The sequence below is a fragment of the Pantherophis guttatus genome, chromosome 6, assembly GCF_059756535.1.
Source record: "Pantherophis guttatus breed Tessera chromosome 6, ASM5975653v1, whole genome shotgun sequence".
NCBI lineage: Eukaryota > Metazoa > Chordata > Lepidosauria > Squamata > Colubridae > Pantherophis > Pantherophis guttatus.
This window is the reverse complement of record NC_142068.1, coordinates 64762714-64781234: the sequence shown is the minus strand read 5'-3', so window position 1 is coordinate 64781234 and position 18521 is coordinate 64762714. Positions and strand designations below refer to the sequence as shown.

General features: G+C 39.5%; 1 protein-coding gene across 4 annotated transcripts in view; it reads left to right on the top strand.

Annotated features, from left to right (window-relative positions):
• The window catches only part of TCERG1L (transcription elongation regulator 1 like), a 183575-nt gene that overhangs the window by 26067 nt on the left and 138987 nt on the right, over positions 1-18521 (top strand). The gene's annotated exons all lie outside the window — the stretch shown is intronic.

The following is an 18521-nucleotide window of genomic DNA, read 5'->3' as shown; positions in this document are numbered from 1 at the left end:
CCATCGGAAAATACATATCTTAGGAATAATTTTAGGGTTGGGGGTCACCACAACATGAGGAACTGTATTAAAGGGTCGCAGCATTAGGAAGGTTGAGAACCACTGCCAGAGAGCAATTCTGTGGAAATACTTTGAAAGTGAAAGTCACCAGAAATGACTGAAAAAAGATGCTGTATTAGCATTCGTTCTATGGGGGTGTGATTTATATGAAGTGGAGATTTGTATGAAGAGGAGCCTTTGATGCGAGAGAAAAATCATGGAGAGCTTATTGACTAAGAAAGATTCTCGAAAGAAAAAATAATGATAAACTAGCAAACTTCCATTTGGCTCTTCCAATTTACAGTTTGAGAGGTAATGCTTGATCATGTCTTATAAATAATTCTGTGAATAATCTTCAAAGTTCTGTTCACCTAGGAAGACTGTTTTCAAAGGATAGTATCAATCCCAAGTATTTGCCATAGAACAAAACCACCAATTTACTGAACTGTCGAGGGACTGGGGCTATCAATAAAAAAAATAACTCAGAAGATTTATCTGTTGGGCAGTGTGCCATTTTTGGCTAGCTAATCATGAAAGCTGCACCATTTACATGAGTCCTGACTCAATATGTGTTATGTATTTATTTAATATATTTAGATGGCAAGCATGTCCCTATTTACCTGGCAATAACTTGCATTGAAATTATGGAATTTACTTAGTTGCTGTGTATGAACAAAATTGTTGTGAATCAGATAACTTCTAAAGATAGCTTATAGAAATTATTGCCAATTATATGTTAACAATATAGATATTCATGTAGATTTCTTGTAGTCATCTAAAAGGACAAAAAGCACTTTGTCTTATCAATAAAGGGAGATAATCCTAAAATCCTATCTTGACTTCTTTCTTTATTTTTTGAGTGAAGAATTTCCTCAGATATAAACAGTGAAGCATTTCAATGATGTACTTTTTAAAACAGCTGTTACAGTATATCCTCTCTGTAAAATTGCTTAAGCTCAACAGAAGATTATTGCAAAGAGCTATCCCATTGAGATAACCAGTTTGGTTTGACTTTGCAAGGATAAACATGTCAGGTTTTGGCAGCAATGTTTTCCTTAGGTTGATAAGATATCAAATAGCATGTTAGGAGTACCAGAAAAATAAATCCATTATCAATCATGCGGAAGGAAATTGCATTATTTATAGATATCCTGTCAAGCGGAATGCACAATAGAACTTTGAAATAAGTAAAAGTGAAAGCAGATACTACCTGAATTATGTAACGGCATCTGCCATACAGCACCTGGTTTATCTGGAGCATAATGGAATCTATAATGTATGTCATGGATGTTGTATAGAACTGGAATGGATGCTTTGTTGGAAATCATCTAGTCGACTTGGGGTCCAGAATTGCAACTAGACTTAGCCTAATGGATGGGCATCTTTTAGCACAGCTCTTTTTAGCACATTACCAAAGGATAGTCAATCTCCCATTTAGAAGTATATATTTGAGTAAATATTTATTTATTTATTTATTTATTTATTTATTTATTTATTTATTTATTTATTTGTCATATTTCTATGCCTCCCACTCTCCGAGGACTCTGGGCGTCTTACACCAAAGACAGTATACTAAATTGCATATTGCCCCTTAACAATCTGGGTCCTCATTTTACCCACCTCGGAAGGATGGAAGGCTGAATCAACCTTAAGCCGGTTGGATTTGATCCGCTGATCTGCTGAACTAGCAGTCAGCTGAAGTAGCTGCAGTACTGCACTCTAACCACTGCGCCACCTTGGCTCGGTTTGAGGGGCTCCTACAAAGACAAGGAGGGTCAAACTATTTTTCAAAGCACCAAAGGGCAAGACAAGAAAACAATGGTTGGAAACTAACCAAGGAGAGAAACGAACTAGAAGTAAGGAGAAATTTCCTAATGGTGAAAGCAATCAACCAATAGAATAGCTTGCCCTTCAGAAGTTGTAGGTGTTCCATCATTTGGATTTGGGTTTGACTATACTAGAGAAAAGAAGGACTGGGGGGGATATGATAGCAGTATTCCAGGAATTGAGAGGCTGCCACAAAGAGGAGGGGTAAATTTATTTTCCAAAGCGCCAGAGGTCAGGAAAAGAAACAATGGATGGAGCTAATCAAGGAGAGGAGTAACTTGGAATTAAAGAGAAGCTTCCTAACAGCAAGGAAAATTAACCAGTGTAACAGCTTGTCTTCGGAAATTGTAGGTGCTTCATCAGTGGATATTTTTAAGAAGAGACTGGGCAGTCACTTGTCTGAAATGGTATAGGATCTCCTGCTTGAACAGGGGCTGGACTAGAAGACCTCCAGCTCTATTCTGATTGATCACGGGAGGCTTTCAAAAAGAAACTGGACAACCATTTGTCTGAAATGGAATAGGGTCTCCTGCTTGAGCATGAAGTTTGACTAGAAGACTTCCAAGGTCCCTTCCAACTCTATTGTTCTATGTTCTAAGTTTCTCTTGGATGACTGTCGGATATGAAGGAAATACCTGCATATTTTTCCTGAGGCTAAGAAACATTTGTTGAGTGTTCTTTTCTTCCCTTCTGTATTTTCCAAGATTATGGACTTCTCAAGAGAGCTAGAGCTCCACATAACTTCCTCAAGGTATGATAATTTGAATTTTGCCATTTAGGCTTCAAGTAAAAATCTCTGATTCTTGACTTGTTCCAGGATCCATTTGTGTTTTCTTACTGTGCACATTGTATTCTCAGGTGGTGTTTCAAACACCTAAATTCAAAAGCATCAATACCGTATCCTTTTGATTTCTTTGGAAAAATAGAGAATGGTTTACCATTTCTTTTCACCAGGCATTGCCAAGAAAAACACATGGATCAACAATATAAAATGATTGACTAGTATAGTGACAGATGATGGTGGAATGGTTAAATTCAGAATGGATGGCACTTAACTATGCTGTTGAGGAACAGCTGTTGACACTAAACTGATCCTCATCATCCTCCAAAATCGTCCTGTATCACTGCTGCTTTCTATCAAGGTCTGGTTTGAGCAGTTGGGCAGTTGGGATGATATTTATGCTTTAGATGGTCCTTACTTGTGCCTTGTAGGAATCTCCCCCCACCCCAATGAGATAACATAGGATGACTTGAGTGTGCTCACCTTATAGCAGATGCTTCCATCTGATAATTCATGATTCAAATTGATTTAATTTACCTTTATTATTTTAATTAATTTCAGAGAGGGAATCAGAACTACTACATTCTATATTATTACTGTTTACACAACCTACACATATCTCATTCCACTTGAGATCTCTGAGAATTGCTGGCTATGCTTGCTTAAAGTATATAATGTAGCATTTGTTTAATCCTAATAATACTCTTTCTTTTTCATAATGTTCCTTTTCCAGTTCAATAACATGCTAAAAAAAGGAACATAAGATTATGAGATGTTTTTTTGTGGCTATGACAGCAGTTAAATAAATAACAACAATTTCCTAGAGTTGGAAGAAAATGCTAATCACTTGAAGTTGTAAAGAAATCCTAAACTGCAAAGCAAATACAGAATTTGGTGAAAGCTGTCTAATTAAACAATTTACAATAATTGCAGCAAGAATACACCTAATATGCATGATGTCAATAACTCAGGGTAATATTATTTTGTAAAACAAATGGCCAAGCTGTTATTTATTATTGTATACATGTAGCAGTTTAATATGCTTATAATAGTTGACAAAATAAAGAAAATATGGTGCATTTTAACAAAAAGAAGAAATAATATTATTAAATTAAAATTAAATTATTTAATACAAATGAATAATAGAAACCCATGTAGAGTGTGTAAAGAGGACCACTTGTGGCCACATTATGATATAGTTATCCTTCCCCAGTCCTGTCTAAATATTGATGCAACTCATTAGTCCGGAATGTTGGCCTTGCTGGATAGGAAACTTGGAGATTCAAAATTGAATACTTGGATGCTTAAAAGAGAAAACAATTACTGTTTTTGAGCCATATTCTGCTTACAAGTATAGATTAGGCAAAACCTGGCTCAGAAACAGTAACTGTAAGAGAGACCTCGGAGTCTTAGTGGATGATTACTTAAATATGAGCCAGCAATGTGCTGCTGCAGCCAAATAATCTAATATAATCCTTGGTTTTATAAAAAGAGGCATAGAATCAAAACCATGTGAAGTATTAGCACCACTTTATAAAGCCTTAGTAAGGCTACACGAGGAATACTGCATCTAGTTTTGGTCATTACAAAAAAGATGTTGAGTCTTATAGAAAAAGTGCAGAGAAGAGCAGCTGAGATGATTAAAGGCCTGGACACAAAAAGATATGAAGAATAGTTTCAGAAATTGGGTCTGTCAAGTCTAGAGAAAAGAAGGACTAGGGGTGACATGATAGCAGTATTCCAGTATTTGAGGAACTGGCACAAAGAAGAGGGACTCGGGTTATTTTCCAACACCAGAAGGCAAGACATGAAATAATGGATGGAAACTAATCAAGGATAGAAGCAACCTGGAATTAAGGAGTAACTTTCTTGAGGATAATTAACCGGTGGGACAACTTTCCTCCAGAAGTTGTGGGCGATCTAACATTGGAGATTTTAAAGAAGAGACTGGACAACCACTTGTCTGCAATGGTATAGGGCTGTGATGGCGAACCTGTGATGGCGAACCACAGGTGGCACACAGAGCCATATCTGTGGGTACGTGAGTGTTGCCCTAGCTTGGCTCCAACATGCATGTGTGTGCCAGCCAGCTGATTTTTGGGCCTTCCAGGCCCATCCTAAATCAGAAAACGGGCCATTTCTGGCCTCCGGAGGGCCTCCGGGTGGGTGAGGAAGGCCGTTTTTGCCCTCCCCAGGCTCCAAAAAAGGCTCTGGAGCCTGGGGAGGGTGAAAAATAAACCTACCGGGCCCACCGGTAATCTCTTTGCCATCACGTGCCAAAAGCAGAGGGAGCGTGGGGCAGCACGGGAGGCATTCAATTATAGGTGTGGGCACGCATGTGCACGACCTCCCTGCGCAACCCCCACTTTTGGCACGCGATGGCAAAAAGATTAGCCATCACTGGTATAGGGTCTCCTGCTTGATCAGGGGGCTGGACTAGAAGACCTCCAAGGTCCCTTCCAGCTCTATTCTGATTTTTTAAAAAAGAAAATAGGCTAAGATAATGATACGATGGTAATCCCTGAACACATTCATAAGAGGAATGGAATGCAAATTATATTTTAAAAATACAGTAGTTTAATTTATTTGTTTCTTTTCCTTTGCAAAACTGCTTCCTCATAATATTTCCAACTGAATTGTAGTACTGGCAGTGTAGTGCAGTTAAATTAAAGTTCCTTTTCCTGAAAGAGGACAAAGAAGTCGATTGGCCAAAAAGTAGTAGTCAGCTCTCAAAAATGAAATGTTTCACTGCAAAGTTTAATGTGTATGTGTGTGAGGGGGGGGGAGAAGCAAATAATCTAATATAGAGATAATTCCTTGTGTAGATATTTTATAGCCAGTCTTCCTTTCAGCTAAAAATATCAATATATAGGCATTCATAAAGCATGACTTACTGCCCTTAACTCTGACCGAAATAAATCTTTCAGAGAATGCTGTCTGAGGACCCCGAAAACTATTGTATTTTCATTATCTTTTTTTGATGTATAATGTAATAATAATGAGCTTTCATTTCACGTTTGCCTTTCATAATATTTTGATAGGTAATCTTGTCATTATAGATGCAAAATTGGAAATCCCTCAACATAAAACGATTTTTCTCCAGACCTTACCTGAGGTAATTTAGATAATAGCTTTGGCATTTATAACGGGACTAAAACTATTGCAAAAAATATTACACTTATTAAACAATACTGTTATTTTCCCCTGTCCAATCAAAATATTTGTTTGGAAGTTAATTACTGTATATAATCATATACACACTTAAATATATATATATTTAAGAGCATGTTTCATATATATATATGTGTGTGTGTGTGTGTGTATGTGTGTGTGTGTGTTTTCTGAGGTTTTCGCGGGTATTTGTATGTAGATCTTTGGTTATTCGGGTTTTCTCCCGCGTAAAATTGGAAGTGTCTTGGCAACGTTTCGACGAAGTCTCATTCGTCATCTTCAGGCTGGTGTTTTCGGCTTCGTGCTTCTGCGATCTCACATTGCTCCTAGAAGCACGAAGCCGAAAACACCAGCCTGAAGATGACGAATGAGACTTCATCAAAACGTCACCAAGACACTTCCAATTTTACGCGGGAGAAAACCCGAATAACCAAAGACCTACATACATACATACATACATACATACATACATACATACATATATATATATGTGTGTGTGTGTGTGTGTGTGTGTGTGTATACACATGAAACATGCTCTTGTACAGTCTTCCTCAAATTTGGCAACTTTAACATGTGTGGACTTCAATTCCCTGGGGAATTCTGGAAATCCGTGTATTTTTGAAATGGCCAAGTTTGAGAAATTTTGCTCTAAGAGAAAACATCAACTATGAACTACCTGACCATAATTTGGCATCTGGGAGTTTGGATGAACCTATTCACCTTCTATGAATGTTCTGTTTCTCTCATCATTGCTTTATGTTCAAGCTTTCTACTTCACCGTTGGTTTTAATAGGCAAATAGGGACCTACAACAACTTGCCACAGCCAATTCACCACAGCCATCTCACCACATCCAATTTGCCCTAGCCAATTCACCAAGGCCAACTCACCACGAGACCACTCAGCATGGCCAATTTGCCACAGGACAGTTAACTGCTGGACAACTGGCTGCAGGACAATTCAACAATTCAATTTAATTATTTAAAATAGTTAAAAAATATTTTAATTTTTGTCATTTACATTTCCTTTGGCATCCTTTCTTTAATGATTTTATTCCACTATTTATTCGATATTAGTGTAGCTCTTGTCCCATGGCAAGTTGTCCCAGGCTAGCTGGCTGCAGTGAGTTGGCCATGGCAAGTTGGCTATGAGAAGTTGGCTGTGGCAAGCTGTCCGATTTTGGCTAAATAAATGTCAGTTCTAACTTTTTTGGGGGGGGATGGATTGAACAAAATGTAAAGGCCTAGCAGTCATTTCTGACAATGTCAACACATTTGAAACAGGTGCTCTGGCAGTTTTCATCATTTGATGTCCAACAAAAATTAAAAGCTCATAACTTATTGGAGCAGAGCTGTGTGATATTCTGAAAAACACTCTATCCTTTTGAAGGAATCTAACCTGCTTGATTTTATAAATACATGCAGAGGAAAAACAATAACACAGCAGGGTCAGGAGATCTGAGCAGATGACTTGGTCATCCTTGAGGAAAGGAAACATTCCTTGAGGAAAGGAAACATGCAATATGATTATGGTTTTGGATTAAACCAGGGTAGATGTAAGTTCAAATGAATTCTCATCTATGGTGTTCACTGGATGACATTTGACCAGTCATTATTTTTCAGTCTATGCCACAGGCTGCTATTTGGAAGGCAAGCTCGAATGCTGTATTTGCTGCCTTTGAGCTCTTGGAGGCAAGATGGGATTTAAATCGATTGAACAAACAAACTAATAAATAAATCTGTGGCTTGCCAGTGGCAGGATTCCTGTCTCGAAAGTCCTTGCATGATGAGTCAGCTCTTTTTAGACTCAGTGGGTGTTGTCAGCATGAAGAACAGCATCAAGGAGGCAGGTTAGCACTCTGCACTCCCGTAGCATCTCCATGTACTTATAAATAAACACTGGAAGCATCTTTCGGTTGTTGCTTGTGTGCTATTAATCACACCAGGGAAGAAGCGTCTGCAGGGCTGAGTGCTCACTACAAGCTCTTTTATTCTGCATTGTCTATAGAATACTGGCGGTAGAACAACATGCTGGAAGGAAAATTCCAGACCAACTGTGGATAGGGATTATTCATAGTATCCAGAAAATCTGGTACATTTTCCCACAATATGGGATTGCACGCTTAAGTAAATTTATCAACTGAATTATCCAAGCAATAAACAATTACCAGACCCAAAGATGGAGCCATAATCTAATTTAGCCCATGAAAACATTTGTTCCAAAATATTATGCAGATGTGTTTCATCTTTAAACAAAAATGGAATAAGTGGTGTTCACTTTATAAATTAAAAAAGTTCTGTAAAACTTAGGATGTAAAAAGAGTATTTTAGTTAGAAAGCTTGACAATCATTAAATATGGAAACTTAGATTTTAATATGACAAAGAAATCAGTCAAATAAATATTTTCCTACATATTCTTTCTCATATAAGAATAACATTAACACAAATGCTTATATCTCAAAGCAGCAGAATCTCAGCTATAACTAAAGTTCCACCTCAAAAAAATATTTCAACATAGCCCTTGTAATATTCTATATATAGCTAAACTGTCATTGTCTGTTTGTACCCTTCACTTAACCCAAATATGCAAGATGACACAATAATTTTTGAATCAAGTTATTTCAAATCTGCTGGCTTAATTAATGTATAAAATAAATCAGGGCCCATTACTCCCACAGCGCTGACGTTTCAAGAATCTCCAGATGACTTTTATTCACAAAACTGCAGCCACTTCAGTGTCTACTGAACATGTGAATATGATTTCCAACCTTCCCTGCCAGCTTCCCACAAGCAAAGGCAATAGGAAAGCCAAAGGAAGTCAGAAATTGTTCCTGCTGCTTTTTTGCATGCCCATGGTAATTCTGTTTATCTGTTTACATAAGTAAATATTGATTTATTATTGATGTTAATTATTATTATTGATGTGCTTCTATAATTATTTTTCTATTTATGATATATGCTCTTTTTGGATGTTCACAAGACCATTCAGCATTGGGCTAAAAAATAATATGGTCAGCCTAAAATTTAATGTTATTCTGTTTGCATCACACTGCACTAACTTCCTCTCAAAGGATGAGCCAACAGATTGTAGGTTGTCTAGTAATAATAAAAAATGATCCACCCTCGAACCACTGTTTCTATGCCTACTTTTCCTCTGATTGTGGCCATTATCAATACTGATATCTCCCTTGGTATAATAGTGGTATGAATTTATTTCAGAACAGGCCCAAGGTAACAACAAAATCAACATTTCCTCTGGCATTACTGTAGCTGTTGAAACATGTTTTTCCACCATTTTCCCTCAGTCCCACTGGGTGTATCCAGATCTAGAAATGATTCCCTATAATTCTTGGCTTGCAAATTATTAATGAAACTCTGGGAACATGCAGCCCCTTTCCTCTCACTTCTGGGGAGAGCAGCTGGAATTGTTTTTGAAAAGGAAAACAACAATTGCATTGTTGTTGCATCGGGAGAGACAGAGAAAGAATCAGTTGTGAGGAAAGATAAAAAATAATTGTCAGGGCTCTGTGTAATATTTGTGATTTGCAGATTATTTTGCCGGTAAAGCCCTTGAGTGGAAGGGGAAAGACATTCCTGAGGTGATTAACAAGGATGATAAGAAAAGCGAGCCAGTGGCCTGAGGTGATACAGCATGTCAATCGATACAGAGCCAACCCATAGAGTACCATTTTTTTTTAATCTAGCCAGAAAGATTTGGTTTTCTCACAGCAACATAGCTCTAAGCAATCTATAGATTTTAGCTGATAAAGTGCTTGTTTTATTTTATTATTTTATTTTTATATCATCTCTGTGCCACTATACTCCCTATGGACTCAGAATTGATAACTTGTGCATTTGGTGGTCCTGATAAGACCTTGCATAGAGCCGTGGTGGTGCAGTATTGCAGGCTAATTCTGCCAACTGCCAGAAGTTCGATTCTCAACAGCTCAAGATTGACTCAACCGTTCTCTTTACATTGGTAAAATGAAGAGCCAGATTGTTGGGGGCAATATGCTGACTCTGTAAACCACTTGGAAAGGGCTGTAAAGCACTGTGAAGTGATATATAAGTCTAAGTGCTATTGCTATTGTGAAATGCCACCCTCCTTTTCCATTAAGTTGTACTTTGTCGGAATTGATGCAGAACTACTTGAAAGCAGGAGCAAGCAATCAGATGGAAAAAGAAGCCATCTGTGGTGTTTCAACATAGAAATGTGTGTTAAGAGGTATTCAAGTAATCAATTAGCAGACAATCAAGAATGGGGTGTATGTTTTATGGTAGTACAGATAGTCCTCGAGTTACAACAGTTCATTTAGTGACCGTCAAAGTTACAATGGCACTGAAAAAAATGACTTATGACCATTTTTCACACTTATGACTGTTGCAGCATTCCCATGGTCACATGATTTACATTTGGATGCTTGATAGCTGGTTTATATTTATGATGGTTGCAGTGTCCCAGGATCATGTGCAACCTTCTGACAAGCAAAGTCAATGGGGAAGTCAGATTTACTTAACAACCCTGTTACAAGTTTAACAACTTCAGTGATTCACTTAACAAATGTGGCAAGAAAAGTCATAAAATGCGGTAAAACTCACTTAACAAATTTCTCACTTAACAACATAAATTTTGGGTTCGATTGTGGTCATAAGCTAAAGACTACCTGTACTTTGTCCCATCCCAGCTGGTTAGGTTCTGGAACATGCCAGCCTCCTGAACTTTTCTTTCCTCTTTTTAGTGCCCCTTTCCTCACATCAAGAAACAGGATTTATTTTCTTATGACGAAAAGTCATTTTTATTAAAGAGAATTATTGCATCAATATTTAGAATAGAATAACAGAGGTGGAAGGGACCTTGGAAGTTTTCTAGTCCATCCCCCTCCTTAGGCAGAAAACTCTATACCAGTGATGGCTAACCTTTTTTGCCATCGCGTGCCAAAAGTGGGGGGAGTGGGGGGAGGTCGTGTGGCATGTGCCCACACTCATAATTCTATGCACACCGCCCCCTGCGCATTTGTGTGTGACCCACCCGCACTTCCCTCGCTTTTGTCACGTGATGGCCCGATGGGCCTGGTAGGCCCTTTTTTCAACCTCCCCAGGCTCCAGAGGCTTTATAGGAGCCTGGGGAGGGCAAAAATGGCCTCCCCCAACTCCGGAGGTCCTCCAGAGGCCAGAAACGGCCCATTTACCAACTTTCGGTGGGACTGGAAGGCCCATTTTTTGCTCTCCCCAGGTTCCAGAGCCTTTCTAGGAGCCTGGAGAGGGTGAAAACAGCCTATGCATGCCAGAGCTGAACTCACGTGCCCACCAATGCCATAGGTTCGCCATCACGGCCCTATACCATTTCAGACAAATGGTTATTCAATCTTTTCTTAAAAACTTCCAGCATTGGAGAATTTACAACTTCCACTGATTGATGTTTCACTGTTGTTCCACTGATTAATTGTTCTAACTGTCAGGAAATTTCTCCTTAGTTCTAGGTTGCTTCTCTCCTTGATTAGTTTCCACCCATTGCTTCTTGTCCTGCCCTCAGGTGCTTTGGAGAATAGCTTGACTCCGTCTTCTTTGTGGCAGCCCCTGAGATATTGGAACACTGCTATCATGTCTCTCTTAGGCGTTCTTTTCATTAAACTAGACATACCCAATTCCAACAACTGTTCTTTATATGTTTATATACATATTTATGGAGGTGCCTTTGAAGCATCTTACATGATTAAACAAAATCCAAAAAAGAATAACAAAAAAGAATGAAAATGCAGATGACAGCAGTGCTGAGTTGTAGGAGCTCTACAGCCTTGTTCTTTCTGCTTCTCAGTCTGCCACAGAGAAGTATCACCTTATTCCAGCCTGTGGCAATATTCACAAAGGGCTTTTTTCACACAGCAGCCTAAAGCTACTTAACTCCCATGAGCAAACCAGGAAGAAATGAAGCCAATTTAAGAAATCTCTTGCTGGATTCTAACCCCTTTCTCTCTTTTGGCTGCAGTAATGGTGTTCTGTCTTGAATAGAGAGAATCTGCACTTGGTTGCAGATTTCCCTGCTTCTTTTTTCCTCACACTCCCGTTATAAGAAGACTAGTAGCAGATACTATTTTAAAATCACAGCTGAATACGTATATACAAAGAAACAAACAAAAGCATGTGTCAAAGGTGTTTTTTTTCAAAAGGCTACCGGGCTGTTTTTTTTTTTTCCCTTGATGAAGAAAAAGAAACTCATCAAAGTTTCTCATCAAAGAAGCTTCATCAGTTGTGATGGTGGGCCTGCCATCACAATTAATGAAGCTTCTTGGATGAGAAGTAAAACATTTTCTTCTTCAAGGAAAGAAAAGTCCAGTTGCCTTTTGAAAAAGCACTTTTGAGACAGCTAGGATCTGGATGACTGAGAATCTCCACAAACAAGGGTAAGATACCCACACCCAGGCCTTGCCTTACTTTGCCCTGCCCTGCCCTGCCCTGCCCTGCCCTGTCTTGGCCTGCCTTTTTTCTTTTAAGCCTTAGCACAGTCATGGCTAACCTTTTTGCCATCGTGTGCCAAAAGCAGTGCCCACATCCATAATTTTATGTGCCCCCCCTCCCATGTTCCCCCTGCATTTGGCACGTGATGGCACGGTGGGCCCGGTAAGCCCATTTTTCGTTCTCATCAGGCTCCAGAGCCTTTCTAGGAGCCTGGGGAGGGCAAAAACGGCCTTCCCCACCCCCTCAGAGGCCCTCTGGAGGCTGGAAACAGTGTGTTTCCAGACTTCTGGTGGGCCCAAAAGGCCTGAAAAACAACTGGCTGGCGCACGCATGCGTGCTGGAGCTGAGCTCGCGTGCCCACCAATATGGCTCCATGTGCCATCTGTGGCACCTGTGCCATAGGTTCGCCATCACGGCCTTAGCACGTGCCCAACATTTCCCCCATGTTTCCTGCCTCAAAACGACAAGAAACTATGATGCTAATTTTTGATAGTCATACCACAAAATTTAGGGAGAATTCAAGGGCATTCCTGTTATAAGTAATGCAAACTAATAACATTTCCAAGGAACATCTAGAAAACTTCATATGTGAAACTTGGAATGACCCACATGCCATCTTTCTATGATTTTTTTATTTACTCAATGTGTGGATTAATAGTAATGCAGGACGTAAAAGTGGCAAAGGATCAAGGAACTCAGACTGCTGAAAATTTAAGCACTGAACTTCAAAAATAGATTTGATCATTCAGGCTTAAAGCTCTAAACCGTTCCCTTATCAAAATGTCTGTCTGCTTTATACATTACATTTCAAGTAAGGACAGGTCAGTATTGCTGGTGTTTGGCTCTCAAGATTAGGCCGTACTTCGTCAAACAACTGTTGGATTTACTTATCTTTGATCTTGCATTGTGAATTTAACATATGACAAATGTGTTTCACAATGTGATGATTGTGATCGTTCCAATACAGGGATCTTCAACTTCCAGTTCGCAGCCCAGTGCCGGTCCACAGCCAGTTCAGAACCAGGCTGCAGAAGTGGTGTGTGCGTGCATGTGCACGTGTACAAAGCTGCATTTGTGAAAGCCGTGTGCACTCATGTGTGAAACCATCCAGTGGTGGGTTGCTACCAGTTCACCCCAGATTGGGCGAACTAGTAGCAGCAGTGGCGGGAGGCTCCGCCCACCCGCCTAGATATCTCTGCGCATGCGCAGAAGCATTGTGCGCACGTGCATCCCCGAGTGAACCGGTAGTGGCTGAAATTGAAACCCACTACTGAAACCATCCCCTCTCCCCAAAAACACTGCTGCCGCAACTTCCAATGGTCCGCCAGCCAGAAAGTTTGGGTACCAGTGTTCTAATACATAAGAATTAATTATTCATGCCATTGTGTTGAATTTATATTTTACCAACAAAGAAATAAAGGGGAGACTAGTATAGATCTATTTCAAGCTATTTAGCTCTCGTCAGCTAGCCATACCTTTCTGGGATTCAAACCCGGAATCACAGAAAGGGTATGACTAGCTGATGAGAGCTAAATAGCTTGAAATAGATTTAATGTGTTTATTTCTTTGTTGGTAAAATATAAATTCAACGCAAAAATAGTTTGTCGCAAAAGTGACTGCCAGCAAAGGCTGCTGGATTGGGGCTGAAAGGTGAAATGGAAGCTCCATCCCATATTTGTCTAGACCAGGTTGCCCTGATAGATCAGTTTCACCAGAAAAAATACACTTGTTGCTGCATTATTTGTCACTATGCTTTTTTGTCTGTTCCTGATCTTTTTACTTACTATTTAGCTGTCCATAAACCAACAGAATAAAGAAATATGCCATCCAAAGCCTGTGGAAATGCAGTAATGGCATAAAGTAAATCTTAAAGCACATGCACCTTTTAAACATGTGCTAACCAAAGGAGAAGATCATTTATTTCTGTCTTATTGTCTGCTTTTTAAAAAGATAAAAATAAGCTGAAACTTAGGATATGATTGCGGAACTCATAACCCTTAGTATTTCGTGCTTTGGGAGCAAAGAAATCTGGAGTAGAACTTCATTGATATATACATTCCCTATTTATTGTATCAAACAATGAAGGCTAAAGGATGTAATTGCCTTTTACCAAGAAGAAGTTTGGTGTTCGTTTTCATACATCCTTCCACAATTCAACATTTTCTCGCATGAGAAAGGTAAAACACAACTTGGTGGTTATAGACTCTTGTATTGTAAATTAAGAGTACAAATATTTTTTTTTTAAAAAAAAGAGGCACCATCTGCCATATAAACCATTTGCCACCTGTTCTTTTCCTTTCAGACTTATTTAATGGCGTAGATTTTATGTTTCAGCTTGCCACTGAACAGCTGGGAAGTGACTAAGTATTTTTCCTATCGGTAACTTAATGGCTGATCAACATTGCATATGAAAAAAAAAAATTGCTCTTAAGCCCAGGGATTTGCCACACGGACTTTCATGTGTTTGTTAGTTTGCTTCATTAGCAAATTCTGCTGACAGTAAAACAAGGTTTTAATAGCCACCATTATCCAAGTGTTATTGGTGGGATATTCCTAGAAGAACTGGTGTTCCTCTGCACTAAAACAAACCAGGTTCCGTTCAAACTGGTCATAATACTTACGACCACCCTGGTAAGTGGCAGATAGAAATACTGTAACTTTTTTATTGCTTGCCTATATAATAAATATTAGATTCTATTCTTTTCTCATACCTATGGGGGAAAAATAGAATTGTTGCCTTTGGTCCTTTTGCAATTCTTGGCATCACCTGGCAGGACAAAGTTCCAAATAGCGCAGTCTTGGAACATGCTGGAATTTCTAGCATGTATACACTATTGAAACAGCGACGTCTACGCTGGCTGGGGCATGTCGTGAGAATGGCTGATGGTCGGATTCCAAAAGATCTCCTGGATGTATGGAGAATTAGGGCAGGGAAAGTGCTCAGAGGGAGACCGCAGCTGCAGTATAAGGATATCTGCAAGAAGAACCTAAAGGCCCTGGGAATGGACATTAACAACTGGGAAACTTTGACCTCCGATCGTTCAGCTTGGAGGCTAAAGATGCAGCATGGCCTTCTCCAATTCGAAGAGACACTTGTTTGGCAGGCTGAGGCAAAGAGGCAGTCCCGGAACCAGCGAAACCTGGGGGCTGGGCAGGGGTCAGAATGTATCTGCCCTCAGTGTGGAAGGGATTGCCACTCTCAAATTGGCCTATTTAGTCACACTAGATGCTGTTTTAGGACCTCTTTCCAGAGCACAATACCATAGTCTCTTGAGACTGAAGGATGCCAATGAATGAATGGTCCATTTGCAGTAAGCACCATGTTGGATATAACTTCTGAATACTGTTTTGGAGAATAATTTTGCCGTTCTCTTCCTTTCCTATAAGAGAGAAAGATTTCAACGGAAGTATGTCTAGGTACTTTATGTGTAATTACAGGTAGTCCTCAACTTACAATCACAATTGAGTCCAAAATTTATGATGGTTTCAATGTCCTAGGGTCATGTGATCACCTTTTGCAACCTTCTTATAAGCAAAGTCAACGGGAAAGTCAGATTCACTTAACAACTGTATTACTAATTTAACAACTGCAGTGATTCACTAAACAACATGACAAGAAAGGTCATAAAATGGGACAAAATTCACGTAACAAATACTTTGCTTGGCAATAGAAATTTTGGGCTCAATTGTGGTCGTAACAGAAGTGGGTTTCAGCAGGTTCTGACCAGTTCTGGAGAACTGGTAGCGGAAATTTTGAGTAGTTCAGAGAACTGGTAGTAAAAATTCTGACTGGCCCTGCCTCCCATCTATTCTCTGCCTCCCAAGTCCCAGCTGATCAGGAGGAAATGGAGATTTTGCAGTAACCTTCCCTTGGATTGGGGAGGGAATGGGGATTTTACAGTATCCTTCCCCTGTCACGCCCACCAAGCCACACCCACCAAGCCATGCCACTCCCACCAAGCTACACCCACAGAATCAGTAGTAAAAAAAATTGAAACCCACCACTGTGTCATAAGTCAAGGACTACCTGTATATCTTGGTATGTGATGTGTGTGTATGTGTACGTGTGTTGTGATAAAAATATTGATGTCTTCCAAGTCTTTCCAAATCTGTGAGTTTGTTAATTTAAATCTTGATGGTTTGGTGTCTAAAATATCCTTAGATTTCAGAGAGATTCATGTGGGACCAAATAGTTCCCTGTATTATACCTAGAGAGTATAATAGCAAATGTAGCTACATGAATTATTATTTGTAATGAAAAATGCTAATCATCCAAAGCCAATTTGGTGATAAAGAAAGGGAAAGTTCATTTATTCGTGACATATTCTTTGCCTAGCATCAAACCAAGGTAATGAAGCAAAGAAATGAATATTTTATCATTACTGAAGAATCGTTTTGTTCTCAAAATAAAATTGGAGTAAGTTTTTTTTCCCAGATTAATATTTGCCATAATGTACATAACATATGCAATTTACATTCCTAGATTGCTTGAGTCATAGTAGCCTTATACGAAAGAGACTAAATTTTGTCAATGAATGAAGAGAAAAGCCTTCAAAACATCTAGCATTCAACTGAGTTTGAAATTTAATCTTCTTTGTTGCTTGAAGATGAAAAAGGATTTCAGATCTAGTCTTCCCTCAAGATCTTTTTCATTCTTATAAAATGCATCCAAGAAAATTGTACTGGTTGAATCCAAGTTATTTGGCATCACTGGAACTTGGATTGAGGTGTTTAATAGTTCAAAGAGCTGCTTCTTAGAAGACTGAAGTATTGTTGCTAGCTATTGTCATGGGCTCTTTCTTCATTCTTAAAACGAACTATTATGGCATCACCGTGTCCCAAAAGAAGGATACCTAAGCAACAAATTCTGCCACATATTCTTTGTCTGTTGCCCAGCTGGACAAATGCTGTTAATTTTCAGGATCACATGATGCTATGCTTTACCACAGTTGCAGCATCCGTGCCCCCAGATCAATACTGTATATAAAGTGTCCTGATAGGATGAGCAGGTAGGAGAAAGATTGACAGTCTGCTAAATGTCGAAGGAGATTCTCAGTCATCCACGTCATGGTTATCCCAAAGGTGCTTTGTTCAAGAGGCAACTGGACTTTCTGGTTTTTCTCTGAAGTTGTTTCGCTTCTCATTCAAGAAGCTTCTTCAGCTCTGACTGGATGGTGGGGAATGGAAGGATTTATACTCCTTGCAGACAGCTTGTCATTTGTATTCTTTTAGGGAGTTGTTAAGGCCACCTGGAGGTTTATCTGTGTCATCAGGGTCACTTGAGTGGTGCAAATGGGTATGGAGACTTTTTGGAATGGTTTAAAGGACTGTGTTGTAGATTGGACATAGGTGATGTTGTATCCCTCCCACTCTGTTGAGAGAAGGCTCTCTGTTGAGAGAGGCACAGATAAACCTCCAGGTAACCTTAATGACTCGCTAAAAGAATGCAAATGACAAGCTGTCTGCAAGGAGTATAAATCCTTCTATTCCACATCATCCAGTCAGAGCTGAAGAAGCTGCTTGGGTGAGAAATGAAAAGTCTTCAAAGAAAAACCAGAAAGTCCAGTTGCCTCTTGAACAAAGTACCTTTGGGATTGACAGTCTGCCTTCAACCTAAAATGCCCCTTGTTTTCATGTAGATTGTAGGCTTTGGGACAGGGTGAGAAGTGACAGGTTTAAGGTAATATAGCAGTCAGTCTCAGGGAAGATGGTCCTGGTGTTTGGTACCAGTGTCATATTATAGTCCCATGTGCTAATCCCAGAAACTAGATCATTGACTCCAAATTTCATCTGTTGTTTTTAAACGCCATGACAAACTGAAATAAGGATGACAGAGCCAACCTGGCACACATCATTGAGACTTGATTGGATGAGGTTTGCCTATCCGGGTTTCATGTGTGGCATCTGTTGAGACTTTGGGACAAAGGGTAAGAACATGGCTATTTTTATCCAAAACACTTCAGTGGCTTCTGGAGAGCTGCTTTGCCAATGATCAGATATGAAACTCTATGAAGCTCTGCTTTAGTGATCATATGGGATTGTTGACTTTGTCTGCCTCCGCTATGAATTAGTTTTCCTGCCTGGGTTGCTGGATTTTGTGGTTGATTTGACATTGTTCTCCAAGTTTCTGGACCTGGAGAACTTCAACTTGCCATCACTGGGCCTGCAGTCATTGGAGGCTCAGGAGTTCATGGCCAACATGGCAACCATGGATTCTTCATAGCCCTCTTCACAGTCGTTCACACATT